The following is an 18,194-nucleotide window of genomic DNA, read 5'->3' on the forward strand; positions in this document are numbered from 1 at the left end:
AACAGCATTCCAAGAAAAACACTTGCTACCCACTGTAAAATTTGGTGGAGGTTCCATCATGCTTTGGGGCTGTGTGGCCAATGCCGGCATCGGGAATCTTGTTAAAGTTGAGGGTCGCATGGATTCCACTCAGTATCAGCAGATTCTTGAGAATAATGTTCAAGAATCAGTGACGAAGTTGAAGTTACGCCGGGGATGGATATTTCAGCAAGACAATGATCCAAAACACCGCTCCAAATCAACTCAGGCATTCATGCAGAGGAACAATTACAATGTTCTGGAATGGCTATCCCAGTCCCCAGACCTGAATATCATTGAACATCTGTGGGATGATTTGAAGCGGGCTGTCCATGCTCGGCGACCATCTAACTTAACTGAACTTGAATTGTTTGTCCAAAATACTTTTATCCAGGATCCAGGAACTGATTAAAAGCTACAGGAAGCGACTAGAGGCTGTTATCTTTGCAAAAGGAGGATCTACTAAATATTAATGTCACTTTTCTGTTGAGGTGCCCATACTTTTGCACCGGTCAAATTTTGGTTTAATGCATATTGCGCATTTTCTGTTAGTACAATAAACCTCATTTCAATCCTGAAATATTACTGTGTCCATCAGTTATTAGATAGATCAAACTGAAATGGCTGCTGCAAACACCAAAATATTTAGAACTAAAAATGATTAAGATTAATAGGGGTGCCCAAACTTTTTCATAGGACTGTAACTTGGGTGGGGAGAAGGGGCACATAAATCTGATAATGTTTGATTATACCGATCATATATTCTTTCTTTTTTTGGAATATGGGATGGAAATCCATGCAAACACGGGGAGAACATACAAACTCCTTGCAGATGGTTTTTTGCCTATGGCGGGATTTGAACACCAGGACTCCAGCGCTGCAAGGCTGCAGTGCTAACCACTGAGCCACCGTGTGCCCCCCCCCCCCCCATCATATATTCTGTAAAAACAGAAAACAAGATGCCAGAGTGAATAGAGCTTATTGTGTATTATTGTAGGTTTCCTGTTTGTGTGCATATAAACATATATCACACACACAAGCAGCACTCCATGCAAACATCTGGTGGGTACCAACAACTGCAGCTAGACCCAAGCCTATAGATATTCAGGAAAAACAAAACAAAACATTGAAGCACTACAGCGAAAAGCTGGTGAAAAAGTACAACATTTCAGTCACACTAGTGAAACACACGCATACACACATATATGTTAGATATTGTATATATTGTAGTTTATATATAATAAGAAAATTCCTAAGGCCTGGTTCACATCTGTGTTCGGTATTCCATTCAGGGAGTCTGCACGGGGACCCCCGAACGGAATACCGAACGTTTTGACAAGCGGTGAGCAATGAAAGCACATGGACCCCATAGACTATAAGGGTCCATTCACACGGAGGTAAATGGTGAGGAATTTGGTGTGGAATTTAAGTGCTGAAAAAAAAGCCTCCCATTGAAGTCATTCTGTGATCAGAAAAAGGAACCCATTGAAGTCAATGGAAGGCTTTTTTTTTCAGCGCTGAAATAACACACCAAATTCCTCACCATTTTCCTCCGTGTTAATGGACCCTAATGGGGTCCGTGTATTTTCCGTGCGGTGTCCGCACGGAACATGCGTAGAGAAAAGTACTTCATATACTACTTTCCTCTCCGCACGGAAAACGCACGGACCCCATTATAGTCTATGGGGTCCATGTGTTTTCATTGCTCACCGCTTGTCAATGCATTCGGTATTCCATTCGGGGGGAGTCCCCATGCGGACTCCCCAAACGGATTACCAAACGCAGATGTGAACTAGGCCTTAACTCAACATGCCAGTGCCCTGTCCAATTACACATAGCTAAGACTGGCCAGGTATAACACTAGGATATGACATCACATTATGATTGGTGGAGTTTAGGAATGAACGGGCTGCATCGATACTGTGCGGCTTCATCCTCTGTAGATCCTTGTGTAACCAGTCTTCCACTGGGCATCACTGAGCAGGAAGAACAGCAAAGGGAACACATAGCTCTTAGGATTCATCATTTCAGAATTGGTGAGGCTCCCGCCGGTCAGTTCCCCACTAATCCAACAGCGAGTGCCATATTCTGGATTATTAAAACAGTCACAGACCCATAACAAAATGCAGACAGAAAATATGCTTCCCAAACCTTTGCCAGAAACGAGTGATAGACTACCAAAAAAAAAAACAGATTACAGAAATTTACTGTAATTTTGACCCTCTTTGGCCCACTTTCTTCTATCAGAAGTACTGGATAACAATGTCTACAGATCTTGTGAAAACTAAAATCTCCTTCCGCTTTGTTTCCCAGACTTCAAAGCTCCTCAGATGCTTCTCAGAGATCACAAAGACAAGCGCTCAGCTCTTCAGTGTATGGAGCACAATAGGATTATGTTCTCTTATTCGCCGAAATATATTTGGGTCACAAGAAATCTCAGCATTGCGTAACTGTGGCCTTTACTCCTGCAAATACAAGCCTCCCCCTACTCCTGGCAGTACTACTAGTAAAAGTAGGAAAGGTTCGAGTAACATGCTTCAATTCCACAAAGTAGAAAGTCTACCTCTGTATTACAACTGTCACTCTTATAGGAATTCCCCATTATAGCTCCCATACAGATCGTTACCCAGCTTTTCTAGTCAGACAGCAATGATAATAGGGCTGTCAATGCTGAACAAGTAGGGAGATACATCACTCAGGAGTCTGAGAAAGCTAGGTGACATCTCCTGCTGAAACTGTAGTTTTCACCCAGTCTGGGACTCCTGGTTATATGGGAATATTGAATGGACCTTACAGTAACATGAAGGAAGGAATCTGCTTCTAACTAGGAAATGAATTCCTCTCTCATCAGGGATCCAAGCATCCAAAGACCTAGAGGGGGGCTTCAACAGCCCAAGAGGGGGTCTAAAGCTGTTTTTCCTGAGCAGCCTCCACCTCATAAGAACAATAGGGTATGGTTTAGACTATAAAGGCCATTGTTCCTCCATTGTCCAGTGCAAGCAGCAGGAACATTTCCAGCTCATAAAATCTCCACCATTTATGTCCCAGAGGAATTGTGCTCTGAAGCAAAAATAAAACTCCTACAGTCCTTTCACATAGGAATTTCAAGCTAGGTCTCTGCCTTACTTTATCATTTGTTGTACGTACATATAGTCTGGGTCCAGAAACCGGGTGCTGCAGATGATCTATTCTTTAAAGGTGTCCGGCAATGCTCTGTACACATTGGCTTCACATCTTCTATAGTCATCATATTAGAGCTTACATCTCAGCACCAGGAGTCATGTTCTGTCCGAGTATTAAATATCCCTTATGCTAAATGGAATATCAATGGATCTTAAAATAGGGTCAGAACAGCTAAGAGGAAACTACATACAGATATTTACAGTGACAGGTAAAAATTTGGGATATCCAACACCAATGAGCAGTGACCCCAGCTTAGATGGATTGTCTAAGATCCACCTCTGGTCTTGGACTATTTATCAGTACCATGCTTTTCACTGCAGCGCACTCTGTTCAAGTTGTCATCTGTCTATACCTACAATTTAGTTTAATGTATACTTTAAATACTTCTCTATTATGATCTAATAATCTGTGATTTATCACTATATCAGATCACTATATATAATATTCATGGACCTCAAACAAAAAAAAGGTGAATTGTGCAAATGTAGTTTTTAGCGGTGTTCTGGAAAAGAACCATAAAGCTGCAATTGTCCCATCTCTTCCCTCCCCTCCGCAGTGAGTCTAAATATATCAGTGCCAGCACTCGCCGTTATTTATTAATATCTGTGCTAAAGGGGAAAGATTTGTCACCCGCCGAGACCAGCCAGTGGAAATGTAGCATGTCAATGACCCAGCTTGTGGTATGTGACGCAGGAAGCCAAGAGAACAGGAGGGATCTTCTATAATGGAAGAAGCCCAAGAACAACCAATTTATAACAAGGTCTTCCCTTACCCCAAGTTACACTATAGATGTAATAATATATATATATATATATATATATATATATATATATATATATTATACACACACACTCTTGTTAGACAGTACTCTGAAGCTTGTATGAGAAAGGACGATACAACAGGTCCAGTATTATGGCCTGATCAGCACATCGCTCACCAGCTCGAAGCCCTATAACCATCCTATTAATGTATCATACATTAAAAAAATATTCACTAGACTGTTTTACATTTCTTCGGTCTACTGTTTAGATTTTTTGGGGGGTCTTAAAGGCAAGCTCCATCACATAAACCTGCAATGACAAGAGATCATTCTTTAAAGGGTATCTATGCTTTTGCAATCATCTTTCTTCCATTGCTCTAATGTACTTCACATAAAAAATGAGCAATATTCCAAATACGGTAATCTTGATTTTATATTAGCCCAACCATTTTGTGTAGACAGATCCTATACAAAACTAGATGCCTCTATGAGTACAAACATAGCCTTGGTAACTCCCCTAAAAGTGGCCCCTTTTTCAGGGTTTCAAGCTTATAATTTATTGAGAAAAGCAGCAGAATTATATAAGAATTCATGTGCTATTAGGAATACAGTGCGAAGGAGCATATTGTGAATATTACGGTATAAGGGGAACTCCATGGCAACCAATCCCAGACTCTTAGTACCAGAGAAATAAATGCATTTTTACTAGAGGTGAGCACTAAACTGCAGCTTCCCTCAATGCAGTATGAGACCAGTGGAAAAAAATGTAACTGCAAATGTAAAAAACAAAAAGTTGTTGCTTTTTTCTTTTTTGTAGATGAAAGATTTTGATCAAGAAGCCATGTAAGTATACATACAAGTCACTACAGCTACGCTCCCCTCATAGATTGTAAGCCCTCGCGGGCAGGGCCCTCTACCCCACTGTGCCAGTCCGTCATTGTTAGTATTATACCTACCTGTATATTTTATGTATTGTATGTAAACCCCCAAATGTAAAGCACCATGGAATTAATGGTGTTATATAAATAAACAACAATAATAATAATAATAATAATAATTTAAGTTAACAGAAGCTGATCTGGTGTTGTCCCAGCCTGGCCTCAGCACAGAGAACAGACTCACTTGCTTCCTGCTCCATTCTCTTTGCATATTCAGCTGCAGTGAACCGCCGATCGGTAGGGGGTGAGGGGGCCTAAGGACAGCGCATCAGTATCTTTAGTTCAGATTTGGCAGCTCGATCAGCATATTATTGGATGAATTTACTGGACTGAACCATCATAGTGACTAGTTGCTTGTCCTGATGGTTGGTTAAAATGTATCTGCCTGAAGTCCTTACAGAGAATTGCCAGGAGTAACAACAAATGCATCAAACTCAGGCCCAGTTCACATCTGCATTTGGGTCATTCCGTTCCCCTCATCCCATGAAAAATGCAGAGAGAAGAGTCCTGCTTTTCTCTCTGCATTTTTCGTGTGGAAACCAAGCAGAAACAACACGGACCCCATTATAGTCTATCGGGTCTGCCGGTTTCCTGATTAGGTGTGGTTTAGGTTTCTGTTCAGAGGTCCCCAAGCAGACTCGCCAAATGGAAACCTATGTGTAGATGTGAACCGGGCCTAAATATCAGGTTTGCACCACATTTCAGTTGTGTCTGTTTTCTCTTTAGCGCCTCTGCAGGGATAACAAAGTATTACAGGAGCAACCACTGAAATCAAACTGGCGTAATCTTTTCATTATATGGCAGCGGTCCTCTAGAGCAGGGGGTCAACAACTGATGTTGCCTTCTACATTAGTTAATACGCAAGAGACCTGTTAAATTAATTGAAATAAAATTAGGCAAATGAAAACATTAATTATTGGTTAACCCAAAATGGATGTCATATTTGATGGCCAGATCTTGGAGGTTTTACACAATGCAGCATATCTAAAATCAGCACAAGAAAAAAAAAACAAAAACAGAGACCTCAGTGTGGAAAATGAATCCCGTCCTGCTCATGGTAACTGGAATAATACAATTTTTTCTTTTGCTGTCCTGGCATTTGAATGTGAAGAATTTGACCTCTAAAAGGGAGTGTAAGGGAATGAACCTGTGAAGAGCAATGGTAGGGGGCTGGGAGGCGAGACAAAGAGTGTAGCCCCCTCCCCTCCTCCTGTGGAGAGCAGTGAGATGAGATCATTCTTACATCTAGATAATTCAGGGGTTTTTTCTTCTAAAGTTTGCCAAGTGCGGGACATTCTCTATTTAGTTCTATTTGCTGCTTGTGCATTTCAGTGAGACAGAAAAGATAAAAAAGAATACAGTGAAAATACAGAATACAGAAAGGCTATCAACGCGGAGTACGCCTATGTAAGTGTCAATGCTAAAGGCATATCATGAACATAAGTAGAAAGGGTCTGATCGCTCTGGTTCCATTACTGGGACCCAAACCAGTCACAAGAATGGGGATCCCTTGTACCCCTGTCTGAATAGAGCACCAGTAGCGTGCCCGCTGGGTCGTATAGCCATATTCTGCTTCTCTTTAGTGATCCCATAGAAATGAAGGGAGTAGCTGCACACCCGCACAACCATAGGTATATTCAAGGGTACACGTGTGTTTGCGGGACAACCCTTTAAATAGTAAAGCTTTGTCTTTTTATATTTCAGATGAAAAACAAAGACAAGTTTTCCCCTCAGGAGAGGATGAGCAGAGGCTATTTACGTCTGCACAATATAATAAGGCCTATTCTAGGTATGACAGAGGATGAGGCCAAAGCCTATAAATATAGGATATGCCTTTCATCCTGTGTCTGGGCCTCTCCAGGCATACAGCTTTGTTTACGAAGATAATGGGTGGATACTTCTGGTTTTCTTTCTTCCTCAAGACGTGACTTGAAAGGAGCCTTGTATATCATGACCATAGATATACTGTACGTATACCATACATGGCAGACAGCTCCTTCATATATTGTGAGATAAATGAATAAATCTGCAATGGAGGCATGAATTTTAGTGAGGAAAAAGGTGTTACAGTAAGAGACCACAATGCTAATGTGAACCTAGCATCAATATGCTTCACCCTGGGGACAGACGCCTTTTAAAGAGAGCCTTAAAACCTCCACTAATTCCAGTTCTTACTCCTCTGATTCCGATGCAGCTGGAATTTTTTCTCTAGCCTCCACCATTCCCAAGTAATGCTTCACTCAACTTGGGTGCCTCATATATGCCAGAGACCAACCACAAGGCAGTAGAGAGCGTAACGGGCATATCAGGCCCCACATTGAGGGCACTACTGCTTGGCAATGGTAGAGGCTGGGGAAAAAAATATTCCAACCATGCTGGGATCGGTGGGATAATGTCTATTAGAGGCTGAATGGACTAGAGTTGGTGGAGATGGTGAAAGGTCCTCTGTGATGCAAACCTGTGGGAAAGGTGGATTAAAAAATATCAAAAAATGTCAATTCCTTGGCAAGCACCTCCTTTGCTGTACAGACACAACACAGTGAAATCATTTTACTTTGGGTGTCCCTTCAGGCTACGGTCGCCCCTATATTAGGGCATACTGTAAAATACTGGCCTACTACAAGCACAGTACGATGAACGGGCATAAAGCAAGTCACTAGGACATGCTACGGGTATACTTAATCTGTGAAAGCAGGGAACAAGAGGGGGTTCATCAGATGCCCCTGGTGCCACTTCTCTAAGGAGAAAGTTATAAATAAGAGAGATCCCTGTTCTGGCAGACTCAACTTGACCATGCACTACAAAGCTATATATTTGCTGTTTGGGAGATACACTTCTGCTGCAGAAAAATGGCCACTTGCAAGTAAACCCGCTGCAGTCATCATGTACATTCTGGCACCTTTGTAACTCCATCAAAACAACCACTGCATGTGACCATTCTCTACATCCGGTCACAGATTAAAAGTCAGATAAGAAAACTGAAAAAGAAATACACCCGAGCCTAGACACACACTTAAGGAAACACTGTCATTTAGCTACTTACTCAGACTATGGCCATCAGACAAGCCGCTGACTTCTAGTGGACTGAAAAGCATGGGCTGGTAACATGAATTGCTATATACAGGGGGAAGATGGTGGTAACGCTCTGTGCTGCTGTGACCATTCTAGACTTGCAGTAGGAATAATACGATGACCAGACTACTGTAGATGGGTTGGGTGGGTGGTTATATTACGCGGCAATGAATGAATATAATAAAGAAACCTGTTCTATGAGTTGGTAATGAACAAGCCGCCATCTGTAATTATAACTCAGTCAAAACACACATTGCACATGACATACTCATAGCAGGAACACCAAAAGCAGCCAATCTGTGCACAATGAAACCAATTATAAGATCCTATAATGGGACACATTACTACCTATTTACTACAAAGCCCAGAGACTTGCTGGGAATAAGGAGGCCAGATCTGCAAGGACGACACTTTTTGGAAGGGGGTGTTGAAAAGGTATCATTATTACCAAGACAGAGCAATACAATAATAGCTTTTGCTAACAGAACACATTGATTCTTGGACTGGATAAGTGGACGACAAGTGTAAAAATGGGCAAAATATGTTCTGTATGTGCACAACTCATGTCACCTGTCCTGAAGCCTCTTATACTTTCTACCAATACAAGGCTTAATTCAGCTGGCCATGATGCAGATTTATTTTAGTGGTCATGGTATAGTTGCTAGGCCTTGTCTGACTACAAGTCTAGTAACACCAATGAAAAGCATCACAGATCACAAGTACAATATAAAATCCTATGTCCAGCTGTGACTATGCACCATCTACATGAGGTCTTAGGTGGGTTTTAGAAGCCCATAATACAGTTGGATCCTAAAGTTGGTCACTTGGAGCATCCTATGGGGATTTACATTGGTCCACCACATACCTGAGGGTTCTGGGACTTGTGGCTATAATATGGACACTTAAATGAAGTCATACTTCAGCCTCAATGGTCCATGAGAGCGGCCTGATAGGGAAACAAATTCCACACTGATATCCCACATGCTGGGTACGGCTCAAGACATCGAACAATGGATGAAATAGATCTGGGAGATGAATGATGGGAATTTCACATGTGTAAATGTTAATATAGAGTAACACCCGAGCGATGTAACAGCAGATTGCTGAGGAATGTAAAGAGGGATAGCTCCAACCACAACCACATAACATAAGAGGGAGTGGGTTGTAATACTCACCCTACAAATATACTGCCAACAACAAAGGGGACTACTGAATGTCCCGTCCCAATCTAGACTACCACACTCCAATTGAGAATGTGACACAATGTAGTTCACAGAAACCAATCAATGTTTTTCTTTCACTTCCTAATCTGGTTTAGGCCTCTTGCACAAAATACATTCGTGTTTTTCATCCATTATAAGGAATCTGAGCATCCATTTTTTTTAGCATCCGAGTTTCAGATATTTTTGCAGTGAGACTTCCATGATTGGTTTGGTACCAGCCATCCTGGCCGGCTACAAGTTAATGGGATAAGAAAAGGAAAATGACCCCTCAGTCTATACCAGTATTGGGTAACCGGTTAGATGGTATCTCTAGATAAACCTATGAATCAGACCTACCGTAAGTTTGTCCACTGGCATAGCTCAAGGTGAAAACGCCATGTGAGGGTACATAGCTAAATATAATTCATTATGCACAATCTCTAAGATGTACAACGAGAATGAAAGAACACGTCAGTTCCAAAACCACTCGCTGTATACCGCCAACCAATGACGAAGCGCTTGACTCACAAGCGACGTCATGTGATGGTTTTTAGCTGACACCGTAATGAGAATTCCTGTCTTAATAACTCATTAGGCTGCACTGGGAACATTTGTCTTCTGCAATTCCTGCCCGCCAGGTTCCCCTTTCCGTCATCCTGTCTCCATAGAAACCTGCTCCAGCGGGCAGTGACATCATAAAAAAGTACTTGTGTCTGGGAGAGATACAAGCCGCATTAGTGAAGAGCGCTATTCTTCATAACAGGGGAATCATCCTTGTCACCAGGCGCAGAGCAGGTGCCGGATAACGTTTCATATGCAAAGTGACCCTTTATCTGTGAATCTGCGCTCATCAGCAGTGATCAAACGGGATCCAGTTACACTCCAAGTGGATTAGATATACTGCGATCAAGGGCAAATCACGACAATAGAAAAACTCACCCTCTGTCACTTGTACATGGCAACAATAATAATAATCTAGAAAACCGGGCAGCTAATTATGTCATCACTAAATGCATTCCTACAAATGTAGCAGAGCCAGGATTGTTAATTAACCCTTTCTGCTACGTATAATATAAAGCAGGGTAAACTTATACCATATATATATATATATATATATATATATATATATATATATATATATATATATATAGTGTATTGTCATTGGCCTGTATATAATGCTGTGTCACAAATGTCACATGTATATATATATATATATATATATATATATATATATATATATATATATATATATAGCAGAGACACCAACTTTACACAAGACTGTAGCTAAACCTACTCATTATCAGTCATTACAATCCATTAACAACTGTATTAAATGTACAGCTCTGCCCCACCAGCAGGCCAACCCCACAGATGCAGCAGAACCAAATGTATCATTTTACAGGCTTTCTTATAAACTGTGACACACCATTAGAATCACCTGCAGTTCTATATGAAGCCACATATCAAAAATGATCTATTTCCAGTTGCTTACAGAGTGCAAGGGCTGTATGGAGATCGCGATCATTCACATCACGAGGGGTTGTAGCAAATGGCTGACCCAGCTCTGCTACAGATGTAGGCCAAATATTGCCTTCATAGAGCATAATAAATGATAATAGACATAGCAAACCTCCATAGGGGACCAAGAAGGTAACAGCTATGTAATTCTATTTATATATTTTATATATACGCACTGACACAGAGACATCCCACCATCACATTAGATATTTTGGCTAGATTCTTTGATGTCAGATTTACAGATTTCACATTCACCCCCTGCACAAATATCACATCTGCCGCACATTCATCCCCTGCATTATTTATAGGCCACGGTAACTCATACACGGACACGTCATCGGGACAGCGTCAATAGGACCTGATGATATTTATCACATACACATGAAGGCCAGGGCCACGCACAGAGCTGCCATCTTGGGTTCTCACTTAATATGGCTGCTGGAGCTCATGAATCCAGGCCAGCAGACATCTGTAGAGCTCATTTGGCCAGAGAACACAGGCTGCTCAGATGTCTGCTTATGGTGGAAAAAAAATATGGATCAGGGAGAAGCAGGAAAAAAAAGAAGCAGGCAACGTATCTAGAAAAAGCACCAGCAGCAAAAGAAGGAGCAATATGTCACCGTGGCCTGGGGAGGGGAGCGATATTCCCATCCTTCGCAGCATGTAATATACTCCTGATTGAGCATTGGAAGGGTTAATATATTACTGTAATATAGTCATCACTGGATCATAGGATTAATGTGCTGCTGCAGAATACTCCCACCCTAATAATATACTCATTAGCGCATCAGGAAGGGGTTAATACAGCAAGGCTAAAATTATTAGTCATGAAAAGGTTAAGATAGCAAGAAGTAAACAGCCAATGAAGGGGTTAATACGTCACTAAGCATCTACAGCTGCCGGTTATGGCTACACGGGGTTAAAATCTCACTGAGGATCCCCCAAGGAAAATGCACCATGAAGTAGACTCCCTGTGATTTGCCCGCACCCTGTGCTATACAGAATAGCAGCTGACGCCCTGTTGTGTCTGTACACAGTGACCATCCAGCCCTGACCCCCATCATATGGACGTCACCCCAATACGCCGAATACCAATAACAACCCCCATCCATCTACAGCAATGACATAGTCATGTAAATGGGGGCCCAGGAGAGGAGGCAGCGCTGCAGGAGAGTGGGGGTGGGGAATGAAGGAGTTAAATCAGAGCACTGTATGGTAAATGGCAGCTATGAGGTCATCACCACCCAGAAGTGACATCATATAGTCATCATGCACTGTATAGACTGGCATCTGACACATATAACACACATAGAATAGCACTGGCTCTGTAGATTCCACAGCACATCATATACAGGGTGCAGAATAATACAACTTCCCAGACACACAGCTTCATCTGCTACATGACATCACTATCGTGACAAAGGCAGATTATCAGGACACAGAGATGACAGCCTCCTCCCGGGAACAGCTGCTGCCACACAATGACGTCACCTGATGTCACCCTGTTGTACTCCAGTCAGGATGCCACACCCCAACCACTATCCCGATTCTCTTCTGCGATAGGACGAGCTGTCGCGACTTACCGTGGGCTGGGACAGTCATCCAACAGAAGGGAGCCCCGCCATGGAGATTCCGGGGGCACCGGGTGGACTGAGGCGGGGGATGTGTTGTAGTGTGAGGATTTCCTGACCCTCCCGGGGCCCGATGCTTCCTCCTTAGCTGTCTAGCTCTAACTGAGGCCCCCTATTCCGAACGAAGCCAGCGCAGGGACACACGTTCTGCGTCACATGACTGACAAGGACTACAGCCAATAGCTGAGCGCGGTACACACACGACAGCCAATCAGCTGTACCGAAGGAGAAGGGGTGTAGACTCAGGATGACGTCGGTGGCTGCGGAGGATGAGGATGCGTCTGCTAGGGGGCTAAAGGTGGCCCACTAGCGGTGAGTCGGAGAAGTGCAGGAGAGCTGCAGCATCAGCACCAGTTTGTGCAGAGTAGGGGAGGCCCAGGAAGAAGAAGCAGGAGGAGCTGCAGCATCAAAGGCCAGCCAGGAGGTGTCATAGCAGGGGGCTATATAAGAGCTGCACAGGGCTACAATGCTACCATAGTGGAGTAACCAGAACTTAGCCATTCAGGATAGTGCTGAACAATGAGGTGCAGAAATACATAGAATATTATCATGCAACTAGAATATAAAACATAACATACTGTAAGAGGGATAAATAATGCACAATGTGCATCGCAACGAATGTACGCATAGTAACACCCATCCCAGTCCCACTCACTTCCACTTTGGCCCTACCCATTCCCATCAATGTGTCTTTGTGTTCCCACACTGTGTAACGCCCCTATAGTGGCCCTGACATGGTATTATAATGCCCCCCTTCAGTTACATCCACAGTATAAGCCCCCCCCCCATTTACTTTACAATTTAAAATCTTCTTCCAGTTGCCCTCACAGTATACAGTCCACCTCCAGTTGCCCTCACAGTATACAGTCCACCTCCAGTTGCCCTCACAGTATACAACCACCCCCCATTTGCCTCCAAAGTAAACATTACGTGTCCAGTGGTCTCCACAGTATACAGCCTCCCTCCAGGACTGTCCCATTGAATCTCGGCTGGTTGGGAGATAATAGGACTATAGCCCTAACATTGCCTTGTACCCATTTGTAAACAGATGCCATATGATAAATCACTGACCACTGAATCAGGGAACACTGCAACATGGAAACTCTCCTGATGGCAAAGGATTTCCATGGTGAGGCTATGGTTTTTCCTGCATGGCACTTTTGTATATTAGGTACAATGCTTATGTTAGGGGGCCCTTTACCAACAAACAGTCGGTCACAAAACTACATTACAGTTTTCATGACGAGAGACACATATTCACTGATCTGGGGCATAGGACATCATGCCAATGAACTTTTCCGCCCACATCATTGGCGTAGTTATAGTTATTGCAGAGTTTCCTGTAACACCTAAAACTAGCACATGGGAGGCGATTAACAATGTCTTTACCACATTAGAAAATACCAGTAATATTAAAGAGGTTTTCCCATTGACAAAAACATATTTAAATTTGTAGACAACAAACAGTTAAAGATTTTTGCAAATATACTGTATGTAATTCAACATTTTGCAAATTTTGAAGATTTTATTTAACCATCTTACTGGTGAGAGTATGTTGTCCTGATAGGGTTGTCAATGGATACAACCAATAATGCAGGAACTGTCTATGCTGTGGCAAATATTAAAACCACCGCCATTTATGTTGTTTCTTTACTCACATCACTTACTTCCTGCTCAGAAGTATAAATTTGTGTTTTCTGACTTTGTAACGTTTATATAAGTTTTGGTGTTTATTTTTTTTAAATTCTGAATATTTTATAAATAAGGATTGAAAGCAAAGGAACCCAGCCACGATCTCCTTATCTCCTTATTGTGGACAGATTATCAGGCAGGAACAATACATACATGTAGATAACCAGACCATACAAGAGTTTGTGCATTGATGTCACGCCTTGAAATATCTTGGAGTCTTCCTCACTCCTCATCCAAAGGATCTCTACAAAGCCAACCTCCTTCCCTTACTGGCATCAATAAGGGCTGATTGTACCTGATAGACAAAAGGCACATTCACGTGATTTGACAGATGTACTATCTTTAAATTGAAAATTCTGCCTTCTTTTGTGCTGTCTCTGCCATTCAGATATCTGTCACTTGGTTGGGTACACCCGCCAAGATTAGCAGATCACTCCTCACTTGTCCAAAAAACAGAGGCAAGCTTGCACTTCTTGATTTGAAATGGTACTGCCATGCTGCCCACCTGGTGCGGGTTTGTGGACTGGTGCAGATATAATTCTTTGAAACACTGGGGGAGCATGGAACTGGCTTCCTCCCTAGTGTCCCTTCAAACAGCCTCTTGGCTCAGGCCCTCCCATGTGTCATCTCTCCAATCCCATCTGACAATAGGCCCCATACTCCGTATATGCTTTCATCACTCAATACGTGCCCATTTTTTCCACTCGATGTGCTATCCGATTTTAGCTATCCATCTGTCATCTCTGACAGAATTTTTCAGAACTGACATCGTAACAGGATATACAAAGTTGGACATTTTTGGTGTGAGTTGAGACTGGCATTTGGGTTTAGACCTGCTTCCTCTGTGCAATCTTCTCTCAATCGATACTTGATGCAACATGCAAATTTGACACCATGCGATCTCTCCCTCCACCATCTGACCTTCGGAATGAACACAAGCATGAACTTATGGAAAGTCTTTGCACTGGCAAAGGCCTACGCCACTCTCTAGCCGCGATTTATAAACTATTGATTGACCCTCTTCATGATGCTGTTGCCCATTCATGTAGAAATGCGAGGCTTACCTGAATCTTACGCAGGTCCAGAAAGAACGCATGTTAGTGATCCTTCTGGACCTGCGATTAGCTCAAGTTACCAGGAAGCCAGCTTCAAATCATTATCCCGGCGGTACCGGATCCCAACAGAGTTGCACACCCTGATTCTTCAGACTGCTTCAATGTGTTGGAGATGTGAAATGGAAAAAGGTTCTACATTACATGTTTTGTGGTTTTACAGTGTCCTGATTCCATTTTGGGATGGAGTGAAAAGAGTCATCTCTCAGATCACAGAGACCTCACATCACTATGGTCTGCTGTGTTCCTCCTCCATCATTGCGAGTCTCCGGTGAGTACAAGTGGTCTTTATTCCGTTTTCTGGTCATTGTGGCCCGTGCATGTATCTCACGGTGTTGGAAGAGAACGGAACATCCTCCCCTCTGCCTATGGATTTTGAAGGTCAACAAGCTTATGCGCATGGAGAACCTCACATCTTTTCTCAATGGTATAACCAAAGTATCCAATAAAACATGGTACCATTGGAGAATACCAATCACGTCTTGGATCTGCAGCCCACCCTTGAGGGGCTTAAGATAATCATATAGTTGCATATCCATCCCATTTTCTTCCTCACAGTGCTTGCCATTGTTACATCTAGTGTGTTTTGGGTGGTCATCTTTGCCTGTTTGAGGCCCTAGGGCCACCCAACCTTTTTATTTATTTTTTTCTTTTCTTCTTCTTCTCACTCTCTTTTTATTCATCACTTCTCCTCTCTATCTTCCATTACTTCCCTTCTTTCCTATTCCTTCCTTCCTTCCTTTTCATTGCTCCCTCCTCCTACTCCCACCCCTCTACCCCCTCGCTTTATTCCATCTTTTGTTACTCCCACTTCTCTCTACTTCATGCGGCGTAACTACCACCATAGCAGCAGAGGCAGCTGCCACAGGGCCCAGGACATTAGGGGCCCCGCGACAGCTACTCCTGCTCTTATCATAGACAAACTGTTGTAACTGTTATAAGATCGGGGAAAGCTTGTAGGACCTGTAGCTAAAGGACCTTGTGTGACGTCAGCCGTCACATGACTAGGTAGGCGTGTCTTTATAGCCCCTGCAGTCCTGGAAGAGATGAAGAGAAAGAGAGATGTGCTGCTAGGTACTGAAGGGGAGGGGTATTGTGAGATGCAGAATGGAGAGTGTGTGTGTGTGTGTGTGTGTGTGTGTGTGTGTGTGTGTGTGTATGTATGTGTGGTCTGGAGGAGGGGAGAGGACAGTGTCCTGATATCTGTGTATTAGGAGGAGGGGGAGGTCAGTGTCCTGATATCTGTGTATTAGGAGGAGGGGACAGTGTCCTGATATCTGTGTATTAGGAGGAGGGGGAGGTCAGTGTCTGTAGATGGATCAGTACACATTGTTTGTATTCAGACTTGCCTGTAATTGCTGTTACTAATGACTGTCTAATAGTAGTCAGGGGGCGCTCTGTGTATTGTATTGTATTGTACTGAAGGGGAAGGGGATGTGAGATGCAGAATGGAAAGTGTGTCTGTGTGTGAGTGTGTATGTATGTGTGGTGTGGAGCAATTGAGGAGCAACAGTAACCTAGGGGCAGAGATGGAGGGGAGGACATGAAAATGGGGGTAGAGACGAGGGGTGCATGAAACTGGGAGCAGATGGAGGGAGGACATGAAATGGGGGGCAGATGGAGGGAGGGCATGAAATGTCATGTGACATCCGTACGTTATTAAAGATGGCCAACACCACCAAAGACTGCAGCGGAGCCGGAGACAGGTAAGTAACTTTTTTTTTTTATGTCTGTATCTCCCCTCGGTCTCCGATTATTATACTCTGGGGTCTGAAAATACCCCAGAGTATAATAATTGTTCATGGGTGTTCATTATGGTGCATAATCCCGTGTGCAGGGGCCACTGAGTGACATAATAATGTGTGCAGGGGCCACAGTAGGGTATAATACTGTGTGTAGAGGCCACTGAGGGACATAATAGAACACGCAGGAATGAGGCGTGGGGGGGAGGGGTCGGTCGGTCGTTCAAGGTCTACGGTGTCGGTCAGGAAGAGGGGGGGGCCATGTCAAAAGTTCGCCATTCCTAGTTACACCACTGTTCATGGTCATATCTACTGGCAACTGACAAAACAAAAGATTGTCACCAATAAGATGGCTAGGCTGGGTTCACACTACCGTAGGTGTCCGACTGCTAGTGTCCGTAGCTAATGTCTGCGCTAGATTTTAGCAACGGACACTAGCTGTGTCCGTTTACAATTTCCATTACTTTAAATGGGATATTATGTTGTGCCCTTTAGTGTCCGTGTGTGTCCATAAGTGTCCATTTACAATCATGTCAAATTTTCCAAGCGGACAGAAAAGTCCTACATGTACATCCTACACACAGGGATAACGCCTGGGTCCTTTTTTGCATGGCGAGCCAAATCTTTCTTTCTTTTTTTTTTTTTTTTAATAAAAGTACTCAATGTGCCATGCAATAGTTGTAATTGATATAAAAGTAATATAGTGCCCACTATAACTGCAACCAATTCATTAGTTTATTAAGCGTATATTTCAATGTGATCCTTCTCTGAAATAGGATTAAATTTTGGTTGAGCAAAGGACTCAGAGTGTTCTGCCCATGGGGGCCCGCTTCTCACCTTCAATAGCCAACTTATACATGTCATGGTGGGAGGAGAAGTACATTTATTCCATCTCCAATCCTTATGCTACCTGCATTCATTGGTACGGTCGATATATCGACGACTTACTCGTCGTTTGGTCGGGCGATATATCGGCCGTACCATCATTTGTACAATATCTCAATGGGAATGACATGAACCTTGAGTTCACCCATGTTGTGGACAAAGAGTCTATCAATTTTTTGGATGTTACCATGAAAGGAGATGTTGTTTCCAATTGTGTCTTCACATCTTCTTTCCGTAAAAAGACATCTGGCAACACAATTCTTCACGCATCTAGTTGTCATCCAATTCACACTGTTAAATCTATACCTTTAGGTGAGGTTACCAGAACCAAAAGGGCCTGTTCAGAGGAGGGTGACTTCTTAGTCAAAAAAACAAGAAGTTTTTGATAGATTAAAAATAAGAGGTTATCCACAATGGTCCCTCAGTAGAGCGAACAAGTTG

The 18,194-nt window shown here is 42.9% G+C and overlaps 1 protein-coding gene across 3 annotated transcripts in view; it reads right to left on the minus strand.

Annotated features, from left to right (window-relative positions):
* The window catches only part of KIF1B (kinesin family member 1B), a 110,699-nt gene extending 98,236 nt beyond the window's left edge, over positions 1-12,463 (minus strand). For 2 of the 3 annotated variants that reach the window (XM_075280018.1, XM_075280016.1), the window contains exon 1: positions 12,275-12,454. The gene's annotated coding sequence lies outside the window, so the exon portion shown is untranslated. Of the gene's footprint in view, positions 1-12,274 lie in introns of all 3 variants that reach the window. The other variant, XM_075280019.1, reaches the window with a different exon arrangement.
* Between the last annotated feature and the right edge of the window lie 5,731 nt (positions 12,464-18,194).

The sequence above is a fragment of the Leptodactylus fuscus genome, chromosome 6 (genome assembly GCF_031893055.1).
Source record: "Leptodactylus fuscus isolate aLepFus1 chromosome 6, aLepFus1.hap2, whole genome shotgun sequence".
Lineage (NCBI taxonomy): Eukaryota > Metazoa > Chordata > Amphibia > Anura > Leptodactylidae > Leptodactylus > Leptodactylus fuscus.